At 45.5% G+C, this 11,913-nt stretch overlaps 1 pseudogene; it reads left to right on the top strand.

Annotated features, from left to right (window-relative positions):
* Nucleotides 1-4,586: 4,586 nt before the first annotated feature.
* Nucleotides 4,587-11,913, top strand: part of LOC117087682 — a 33,385-nt pseudogene continuing 26,058 nt past the window's right edge.

Below are 11,913 nucleotides of genomic sequence, written 5' to 3'. Positions count from 1 at the left end.
TATCCTGGACATTTTGAATATTATGTTATAGGGCTTTGTATCTTGTTTTAATACTATGGGGAAATATTCATATTTTTGTTTTATTGGGTTTTTGTTTTATTCATATTGGGTTTTAGCTTGTAATAGACATGCTTGGGTTTAGATCACAAGTTCTGACATGCCTTTTCTGGATAGTGGCTCCAAAGTCAATTCAGTTTTTAAAAGTTTGTAATGCTATTCAGATCTGTCCTACATGTGCTTTGTCCAGTGGCTAGTCTAGGGCTTGGGTGGTGGTCTGCCTCTTAGTTCAATTATCACAGTCTTTGGTATGCTGTTTAGGATCAGATCCATGTGTAGGTTGGGGTGAACCTAGGAGTTCATAAAAATTTTATGAGGACCTTTCCCAAGGTCCTCTCTTCTCTACTGTCTCCTTGGTACTTTGTAATGCCTTGGAGTTCCCCTTTTAATCAATTGGCAAGAAATCTAGGCTATTTACTTATTTAAAGACAGGGTCTTGCTCTGTCGCCCAGGCTGGAGTATGGTGGTGTGATCATAGCTCACTGTAGCCTCAAACTCCTGAGCTCAAGTGATCCTCCCACCTTAGCCTCTTGAGTAGCCAAGACTACAGGCAAGCACTACTGTGCCCAGCTAATTGTATTTTCAAATTTTTCTTTTTTTTTTTTTTTTTTATTTTGAGACGGAGTCTTGCTCTGTCGCCCGGGCTGGAGTGCAGTGGCCAGATCTCAGCTCACTGCAAGCTCCGCCTCCCGGGTTCACGCCATTCTCCTGCCTCAGCCTCCGGAGTAGCTGGGACTACAGGCGCCCACCACCTCGCCCGGCTAGTTTTTTGTATTTTTAGTAGAGACGGGGTTTCACCGTGTTAGCCAGGATGGTCTCGATCTCCTGACCTCGTGATCCACCCGTCTCAGCCTCCCAAAGTGCTGGGATTACAGGCTTGAGCCACTGCGCCCGGCCTCAAATTTTTCATAGAGACAGGGTCTTGCTACATCGCCCAGGCTGTTCTCCAACTCCTGGCTTCAACCAATTCACCCACCTCGGCCTCCCAAAGTGTTGGGATTACAGGGGTGAGCCACCATGCCTGTCCAGAAATCTGGGTCTTTATTTAATACTCTCTGTTATGTATTTCCTGCAACTCTGCCCATGTCTTGGGCCAAGCATCAGGACAGATGGAGCGAAAAAATACATATCATTGAGGGTTTGACCCCACTGTCTTGGGACCAGAGCTACTCCAAACAGAGAGGAAGGTTCTCCCCTCCCTTAGCAATTTTGGGTGCTTGAAGGTACTGCTGTCTCCATTGTCACTGTTGACTCAGCTGCCACAGTGGGATTACTTATTGGCTAAGATGTAAGAGAATGGCGAAAAGAAAAAAAATGGCACATTTCTCTTACTTTCTCTGAATATTAGGAGACCAATTTTCTGCTTTTCCTGGAGCTCTCTCTGTCCATGTTGATGCTCCCTTCTGGGTTTTAAGCTTGAGTCCAGTCTAGTGGAGACTGGAGGAAATAAATGGTAAATTCACTGCCAGTTCAGTTTTACTTCAAATTCTGTTGTTTTTCCTCAGTTTATGTGGTACAATTTACTTTCCAGAGTCCTCAAATAGTTGCTGCATGCATTCTATTCACATTTTATAATTGCATTCACTAGCAGGTAATGGGTTTAGTGTGATTATTCTGTGTTAACTGAAATCAGAACTACTGTATTATATATGTTAGTTTTCACACATAAATATGTACAGATAACGGAGTGTTTTCTTTGGTGTGTATTTGTGAATGGTTGGGACTAGGCTTTTCATACTCTACCCAAGGGAACTGCTTTACATAATAAATACTCTTCTTGTTATCTATTGCTGTAGAAGAAACCACCCTCAAACTTAGTAGCTTAAAATAACATCAATCGGCCGGGCGCGGTGGCTCAAGCCTGTAATCCCAGCACTTTGGGAGGCCGAGACGGGCGGATCACGAGGTCAGGAGATCGAGACCATCCTGGCTAATACGGTGAAACCCCGTCTCTACTAAAAAAATACAAAAAACTAGCCGGGCGTGGTGGCGGGCGCCTGTAGTCCCAGCTACTCGGGAGGCTGAGGCAGGAGAATGGCGGGAACCCGGGAGGCGGAGCTTGCAGTGAGCTGAGATCCGGCCACTGCACTCCAGCCTGGGCGACAGAGCGAGACTCCGTCTCAAAAAAAAAAAAAAAAAAAAAAAAAAAAAAATCAATCATTTTATTATGTTACAGTTGCAGATGCTGGTTAGGTTCAGTGACATGGTTCTTGCTTAGGGCCTCTCATACGTCTACAGTAAGATGGTGGCTGGGAGTGAATTGATTTGAAGACTCATTCATTCACATGCATGGCATTTGGGCTGGGAACACTCAAAAAGTTGGGTCTCCTGTAGCATCTGCCCCTATTGCTATATGGTCTCTCTACATGGTTTCTTCAGTATGTCAGCTTCCAGGTAGCTAGATTTGTTTGTTTATTTGTTTTTTTGTTTGTTTGTTTGTTTTTGGAGTCAGGGTCTCACTCTGTCACCCAGGCTGGAATGCAGTGGTACAATCTTGGCTCAATGCAACTTCTGCCTCCCAGGTTCAAGTGATTCTCGTGCCACCACCTCCCAACTAGCTGGAACTACAGGCGCACACCGCCATGCCCGGCTAATTTTTGTGTTTTTAGTAGAGACAGGGTTTCGCCGTGTTGGTCAGGCTGGTCTTGAACTCCTGACCTCAGGTGATCCACCTGCCTTGGCCTCCCAAAGCGCTGGGATTACAGGTATGAGCCACCATGCCCAGCCTAGCTAGAGTAGAAAGTGACAGAATGAAACAGGCAGGAGCTAGATTACCTTTTATGACCCAGCCTCACAAATCACATAATCTGCATTACCACATTATATTCTTTGAGGAAATCACAAAGGTCCAGTGAGGTTCAAGGGGAGGGAACATAGATGCCCCTTCCTGATGGGGGATGGTAAGGTTCTGGGATTGGAAATATGATTGTGGTCATCTTTTTAAAAAATACAATCTGCCACAAATACTAAGAAGTCTGTACTTTCAAGGTAGCTCCTGAGTTGAAGAGAGCTTTTCTAAAGAGAGAAATTCTGTCCTTGAGTACTGGGCACCCAAGGGGGCATAATATTATGACCAATACAGTGCTCATGCAGGTTTTAAGTATTTGCAATTTTATTGGGAACCTGTGTGGAACTTCAAGGTATATGGATGTTTGTGGGGGCTGAGTGACTGCCTAGAGGAGTTGGGAAAGGGGCTAGCTAAAATCTAGATGAAGAGATTTCCCTGCTGTAAAGAAAGCACTAAGCAGCTTTGGCAGAGTGCTCACCTACAGGGGAACCAGGAAGGCTGAAGTACTCCGAAGAGTTTTCTTACCTAATGCTACCTCTACCCTATTACTCCATTTGGTTAAGCATCACCTTCTTCTATGAATCCTCTTAAAAATGCACACTCCCCAGGGAGCGAAAACATGGACAGTTTCGGTAGAGATTTCAGAGTGGTTCAATAAACACAAGTACAGTGCTAAGCACTGGGAATTCAGTGATTAATCTGACCTTGTTTCTTCCTTGACCAGAGGAGCAAGGCGGATTGAAGATTCTAGTTTTTCTGAGAATTTGTTCCAAGAGGCTTCATCCTTGAGAGTCCAGGCCATAATTTTGTTCAGAGCTGGGCTTCGTCCTGAGTCATTAAAAGACTCTGAGCTACCAGGGGAGCAACATACAAGAAAGGGTCATCAGGGTAACCCCCCCCCCCACCACCTTAGAACCAGCTACTGCTCATCTACCAGGAATGGCAAGCGTTCAGTTCCTTCTGGTTCAACCCTCTGACGAAGTCTATTCCCTCAGGTGAGGAAGGAGATACTTCAACGCCCTTCCCCGATTCCAACTCCCTATCAGTCCTCACATTTGAGTTTGATGAGAACAGAGGTTTGAATGAAACCTAGCAGATTCTGGGGCTGGAAGGCAACCTGAGAGATGAGGAAAGAGAGATGTAGGGGCTAACGTGGCTTCGGGGCTGCTCGGTTCACTGACAGCCACCACCTTACTGGGCCCGGGGGGCTGCACACTGGCCTGAGATTAAACACTTCGCCGTGGCGCCAGAGACGAGACTCGATACCGCAAGGCTAGCCGCGCCAAGCCGATGCTCCCGCTAGGCGCCGGCGACCTCTGGCGTCCCCTTTAGGAAGTGCGGCGGCGACTGCCCATGAACTGGCCCCGCGACCCCAGACGGCCTGGGCAGGTGCGCCAGGACTGGGTGAGGAGCGCAGAGAGGCAAGCTGCCGGCGGTCGGCCCACGGACCCGAGGGCGACACCCGGCCCCCCCTGGGTGGCTCGGTTGGCCCGCGGGGCGGCGCGGCGTGGCGCGGCTGGGGGACGAACAGGTGCGCGGGCGGGGGGCGGTGCTTGGGGATCCTGCGCACTGCGCGCGCCCCTCCCCCGCGCGGCTCCGGGCGCAGCCCCGGCCCGGCGCGAGTAGGAGGAGGAGCTGCGGCGGCCGCGGCCACTCCGGCAGGTCTGCGGTGCTGCCAAAACCCGCCGACGGCGCGGGCTGCTGGTCCCCGCCGGGAGGAGGCGCGGGCAGCCCCGGGACCATGGAGTCTGGTGACGCGGCGCGCCCTGGCTCGGGTCGGGCTACCGGGGCGCCGCCGCCGCCGCTGCTGCTGCTGCCGCTGCTGCCGCTGCTGCTGGGTCGGGGGCTGCGAGTCGCTGCCGCGGCCTCGGCCTCCTCCTCTGGGGCGGCGGCTGAGGACAGCAGCGCCATGGAGGAGCTCGCTACTGAGAAGGAGGCGGAGGAGAGCCACCGGCAAGACAGCGTGAGCCTGCTCACCTTCATCCTGCTGCTCACGCTCACCATCCTCACCATCTGGCTCTTCAAGCACCGCCGGGTGCGCTTTCTGCACGAGACCGGGCTGGCCATGATCTATGGTGAGCACCCCTGTTGCACCCCCCGCCCTCCACACCCCTCGGCCGCCGCGCTCCTCCTGGCGCCGGGCGGTGCTCCCCCTTCACTTGCCAACGTGTTCCGTTTCTTTTACGTTTCCCGCTGCGACGGTGTTGGTTCCCAAGGTCAACTGTCTGCATTTTCTGACTCTCTGCTACCGTTAAAAACAATTCCACCCCATTTCCACGTTTCTGCATTGGGAACCCAGGAAAACGAAAGGGACAGAGGTGGTCCGGTTCCGTCTGCCCCGTTCGGTCTCTGTTGCAACCCTCTTACCCAGCACCTTCTGCTCCAGTTGAGCTCGATGGGGTGTGTGTTCCTGCGTGGTGGCTGGAGGTGGGTGGCTTCCCAGGTGACCGCATCACCTCAGGGGACAGGCCACAGTAGGGAGTGGGGACGAAGTCTGAAAGTGTTTTTGCTTGCGTATGGGTTAGTGGGGCCTCTCGGACGCCACATCCATGGTCAGCCTGGGTGGGTACCCACTCCTGAGGTCCGCATCCCCAGGTCTCTTAATGATAAAGTCAAAGCATGAAGTGTGCTGAAAGGTGAGCAGTGGTCCAGGACCCAGAGTGAGTGGCACCACCATGTCAGGCCTAGACGGGGAGACAGGCACGCCTCCTGCTCTTATGTCCCAAGTGGGAAGTTATATCCAGTTACTTGCTTTCTCAAACGAAGAGGAGCTTTTGTATTCCTAAGATGGTAACATGGAGTGACTTCGAGGTACATTTCTGAATGTATGAAGAGGAAAAGTCATGGTTTTAATTCTGGAGTCAGCCATCTTTTGTTGTTAGGGGTGACTGATGCTACCCTCCTTTTCTAGATTTAATGGTACACAGTGTGTTACATGCACAGCGGTCAGTACAAATCTCCCTTTATTACATGGATGTCAGCCATAATCTGAGTCATCCCTCTTCCTCTGCTGTGCCCCCTGCCTCCCCCCTCGCCCTGCCCATGACTCCAAAGTGGAGTCAGGTATTCTCTTTTTGAATGTAATTCGGTGGTGTTAAAGCCCACGTTGGCATCCTCACACGAAATAGACGAGCCACTTTATGACTGTTCCCAACGGGGAAAATTGTATTTTATCACTTATACTGAGGGATTTCTTCATTCAGTTTCCATCCAGGTGCCCTGATAGAGAATGGACAGCAAAAACCTTAACCTTTAATGTGAAAATTACCCTTGGTTCTGGGCCTTGCTTTTCATGTTTCTTGATTAGTTGTTAACAGCCGGGGCTCATGGCCACCAGGCCCTGTAATTTACACCAAACCGTGTAAGGGGCAAGTGCTGTTAAGAGCCCTCTAGTTTTGAAGAAGTAGTGACCTACACAGATCTTGAAACAGGACCAGGTCTAAAACTGAGTTTGGTGATTGCAAATTATAGGTCTCAATACAGACTTTGGCCTCCATCCCTGACCGTTATTGAGCTCTATGGTTTGTGTCAGTTGGTGATAAATGACTGATGCCAGGCCTGCAGGTAAGCTGGGAGGTTTCCTGAGAAGACAGACAGGGGGGAATTGAAGCACGTGGTCATTGCAGGTGATTGACTCCAAGCCATGATGCAAATGAAAATTGGCTCTATATAGGTAACCATGAAAATATTTTTATTTAATAGGCTCTAGACCCAGTTTCTTAAAGGACAATGTGAAATAGGAGGTAGATTTGACAGATTCGTAAATACATGCTCAAGGGATGGAAAATAAATGGGGATTTAAAAATATATTTTGTGGAGAGTACTCAGTGTTCTGAGGAGTTCAATCACCTTTATCTTAAGGCTTAAAGACAACAGTGGAATTTTCCTTTGCTGATACGTACTTTTGAAACTCACCTCCATCTTTCAGCCATTTGGTTGTGCTACAGTGTACTGTTTTATTTTGTGAACAATCAAGTTACAATTCTGGTGTAACTGATGACTTCAGAAAAGGCAATATCATCTTAGCGTTCCTGTGCAATTTTGTTCTATATCTCTGAGTATTAGTGTTGCTTTAAATGTATAAAGAAATTTAGTTTGTCAATATGTGATGTCTCAGGTTATGCCAAATATTAATATTTTAAGGATTATCTGTAATTGTGAGAAAACATTTCTTCATTCTCTCAGGTATGTTTGCTCTTCTGCTTCAAGGTGCCCCTAATCTGAATTCTAATGTCATGTGGTTAGCTAATTATTCATATATACTGAAGACTGTTGGGATGGGGATTTTAAACTGATTTTAAAATTCAGTTTGCAAATCTTTTAAAAAATTGTCCGCATTTAAGATGTACAACATGGTGTTTTGATAAACACAGTGAAATGATTGCTACCATCAAGCAAATCTTTGAACATAAGTGAATCCGGTAAAAATTTTTCAAGACTTCTTTTTTAATAGTAAAAAATAAAATTTTATTTCTCTATATCGATAGAGGAAGTGAGTAATTGTCCTCTTGGCTCTGAATAAGGAACGACAAAAAGACCTAAGGAAACATTTTTTAAGTATCCACTGTGTGCTGGGAACCCAACTTAATTTCTGGAGGCAAACAATTTAACTTCTAAATGTTTATGAATGAAGGAGTTCAACTGTGAATTTCAAAACTCTTTATTTTGAGAAAAAGTTTTACAGTCTAATTTCTGCCACCTTTTTGTGTTTAAGTGATACTTTGAGAGGAACAGCGTTTACATTTAAGATAAATTTATATCTATATTTATATTTTGTTGGCATAGTCATAAAATATCTCTGGAAGGACATGCAGTAGATGAGTAACATTGGTTTCCTTGGGGGAGAGGAACTAGATGGCTGTGAAATGGGAGTGGGAGGGAGAGGTCACCGTATAACCTTTTGTTCTTTTTGATCTTGTAATAGCATTTTTTTTTTTTTTTTGAGACGGAATCTCACTCTGTCACCCAGGCTGGAGTGCAGTAGTGCAATCTTGACTCACTGCAACCTCCGCCTCCCGGATTCAAGCAGTTCTCCATCTCAGCCTCCCGAGTAGCTGGGATTACAGGTGCCTGCACCATGCCCGGCTAAGTTTTGTATTTTTAGTAGAGATGGAGTTTCACCATCTTGGCCAGGCTGGTCTTGAACTCCTGACCTTGTGATCCTCCCGCCTCAGCCTCCCAAAGTGCTGGGATTACAGGTGTGAGCCACCATGCCCAGCTGTAATAGCAGTTTAACATGCTCCTCAAATCACTCAATTTGACGCCTGCTTCTCCCTATTTAAATCACATTATGTTATCAATTTTCTTCGCGACCCTTCAATTGTTAATTGTGCCCATGGAGCTTTCTGAGCCCTGTGTCTGGGATGGGGAGGATCTCTCTCTCTCTCTCTCTCTCTCCTCTCTCTCTCTCTCTCTCTGCCTCCCTCTCTGCCTCCTTCCTCCTCCCTCCCTCCCCTCCCTCTCCTCCCTCTCCCCCTCTCCCTCTTTTTCCTTCCTTTTATTCCATTATCCTCAAGAGTAGTCGATGTTACATTAGCAGTGATGTGCACAAATAGATCCCATAATAAGTGCTTGCTTGGGTGCAGAGTACCTAAGGAAAATAAAAGACACACTGTGAATGCTTAACGTTTAAACAGAAAGGAACTCCCCCACCCACCAAGGGACACTTGTAAGCATTCCTCCCTGACAGGCCAGGGCAGCTACAAGGGAAGGTAGCTACAGACCTAACTCCCCAGGGAGGTTGAAAGCAGCCCCCAGACCCCACCACTGGAGCTGCAGGGCAGCAGGACACTTGCCTGCCACCAGTCTAACCTGTTTTGTCAGGCCAGGGAGCTCCCAGCTGCCTGTCTCTGTTATGTGATTAAGTGCCATCCTAAAGTTATTGGGCCCTACATGTCTGTGCAGCAGAAACAGAAAGTGTTTAGGGCAGGGAAGGGTGGTATAAACAGACCGTGCCAGTTCATTGTGGTTCTCTCTCAGATGTACGGTAGTTCCACTTCCCCATAATGTTTTTGTGACAACTGATATGGATCCAAAATAATCTGACTCTGCCATGCTAACCCACTACCTGCTTCTCGCTTCCTCCTCCTCCTCCTCCTCCATCACCACCCCTATCACCTTTCCAAAAAGATGTTGGTCAGCCCCTCTAGGTTCTATGGGTTGTGGGCTCACTGTTGCTGTGGTGAAGCTGGATTGCTAAGCACAGCCTGAGAGTGGGCTCATAGGCAAAGTCTGAAAGGGAAAAATGATGACTCTTTGCGGTAACATGAAATTAACATTTGAACCTGTAAGCAAACATTTTGAAACCATCTCCTTCCTGGTTAATCAGGAGTCCCCCCTTTTAAGAGTCCCTCACTTTGGCCCCAGGAAAAGCTTCTGCATAGTCTCACTTTGGTACCAGACACCCCTGGGTTCAAATGCTGGCCCTGTTACTTATAAAACTGTATAGCATTGGATAAACTCTCTGAGCCTTAGCTTCCTTTTTTGGAAAACTGGAGATTATGTTACCTCACAGAATTGCTGTGTTATTGAGACATTCTAAAGGGTTAAGTGCAGTGTCTGACACTTAAGCACTTGGTAAATATTAGTTCCCATTCTCATTTTAGGCTTTGTGATTCTTTGGCAGGCTTTACTACTTGAAGTTTGTTTAGTAGTGACTTGCTGTAATTTTAAAATGCATTAGGACACAGTTAGTGGAAGTGAGGAAAACTGTATATTTTGGGGTGGGCTATTGGTTAATACCTAGAAAAAATTTACAAACACATCTACCCGTTTTTATTTTATTTATTATTGTTGTTGTTGTTATTATTATTATTATTATTATTATTGTTGAGACGGAGTCTCACTCTGTCGCCCAGGCTGGAGTGCAGTGGTGGGATCTTGGCTCACTGCAGCCTCCACTTGGGTTCAAGCAATTCTCCTGCCTCAGCCTCCCGAGTAGCTGGGATTACAGGTGCCAGCCACTGCACCCAGCTGATGTTTGTATTTTTAGTAGAGACGGGGTTTTGCCATGTTGGCCAGGCTGGTCTCAAACTCCTGACCTCAGGTGATCCACCCGCCTCAGCCTCCCAAAGTGTTGGGATTACAGGCGTGAGCCACTGTACCTGGCCCACACCTACCCTTTCATTCAGCATTTTCAATTCTTGGACTTTCAGAAATCTATCAGAAATACTTGTGCTAGCATGTTACAATATATAGACAGCAATATTTGTTGCAGTGGAAATAAGTTGTAGTACTCATCAGATGGGAGTGGTTAAACTATAGCATATTCCCATAAAGGAATGCTATGCAGCTGATAAAAAGAGGTGTTTTAAGATGTCCTTTAAAGGCTACTGTCCACACATAGTGTTGTGGAAAAAAGCAAGGCACAGAACATCATGTACAGTATTATCCTATTTGATATTTCAATAACTATATACTGTATATGCATAAACATGATGTATATAATTTATATATGATATATGTGCTTTTCTGGAAGGATATGCAAGCTTTATCTTTTGGGAGTGGGATGAGTTCTTGGGGGAGAGAGAGGGGGGAGATGGTACTTTTCTTCTAAATGACCTGAACTTTCTTTAATACTGACACATTACTTTTGCCATTTAAACGTTGTTTAAAAATAAAGCAAATAACTTATGTAGCAAAAAAATGCTTTATAAATACGAGATTGCACTGTGTGGTTATACAGCATTTTCCTTGGATTGTCAAAATGTTCTTTGTAAAGCGATCTCTGGATATAAATAATACTTTTACTTATTTGAAAGTTATAAATGGAAGTAAAATGTATCTTAAAAAATAGAAAAATGACATTTACTAAAAACATTTCTTAGAATATTAAAAAGTTAACCTTTGTGGGATGCTGTAATTAGAAAAATCACAATTTTTCAACTTCTAATGATAGTTTTTTAGACAAGGGTTTTCAGTGAATCCCAGAATCCTAGGTGAAGGTTATTGGGGAACATGGTACTTGCACAGTACTATCACCCCACAGATTACTTGCCTGTTGCAAAGAAAAGAAGGTACCTTTACAGTGAAGAGGTCTGGCAGTCACCATCTTATAAGCAAGTCATCAAATGTATCCTTGCTCATTGTGGGACTATCTAGTATCATGGTATACAGGAAGTATACAACTTTACCTATGTAGTATCCTTCCTGTATATGTTTAATCCGAATCAAATCAAGGACTTAGACACATCTTCCAGTTTCAGGAAATACAGACGATAGAGAAACAAGTTGTAAAACACCATGAGAAAACAATCAGATAAATCCAATATATGGGACGATCTGTAAGACAGTTCCCCTAGACTCCTCAAAAAGTCAATGTCAAAGGAAATAAAAAGGCAGGGTGGCTGTTCTAGATTAAGGGAGGTCAAAGAGGCTAAATGTAGTATGAGAAACTTGATTGGCTCCTAGTTCATGAAAATGAATTATAAAAGATATTTTGGGGATAGGTAGGGATATTTGAATGTAGACTGGGTATTAGATGATTTTAAAGAATTATTGTGATTTTTTGTAGGTGTGATAATTCAGGTTATGCAGGAGAATGTACTCATTCTTTGGAGATGCAAGCTGAAGTATTCAGGGTGAAGTATATGAATCCTAATATATGCAACTTTCAAAAAGTTCAGTCAAAAAATATACATATCACTTATATAGAGAAAACAAATATTGCACATACTAGTTAACTGTTAAATCTAGGTGCCTAGTGAAAGGGTATGCTTTATACTCTTCTTTCAACTTTTCTGTATGTTTTGACATTGTTATTAAGATGAAAGATTAGAAAAGAAGTTAATCCCCCTCTTAGGTTGCAACCTATGAACTTCCCTGCCTGGAAGATTGTATAGGTGAGGCTGTGTACATCCTGTCTGCTACTCTCATTAAACTCTTTCTAGCACTGATTAACACTGTTTGACATTAGTTTACCTGACGTGATGTTAGGCTTACGGGACTTGAGAATCAGTAACTTCTTTCTTCTTTTTTTTGAGACAGGGTCTCACTGTGTCATGCAGGCTGGAGTGCAGAGGTGTAATCTCAGCTCACTGTAGCCTGGACCTCCTGGGCTCAAGTGATCC

The sequence above is a fragment of the Trachypithecus francoisi genome, unplaced genomic scaffold (assembly GCF_009764315.1).
Source record: "Trachypithecus francoisi isolate TF-2019V2 unplaced genomic scaffold, Tfra_2.0 Contig00679, whole genome shotgun sequence".
Lineage (NCBI taxonomy): Eukaryota > Metazoa > Chordata > Mammalia > Primates > Cercopithecidae > Trachypithecus > Trachypithecus francoisi.
Note: the sequence above shows the minus strand (reverse complement) of the source record. Positions and strands in the feature narration are given on the sequence as shown.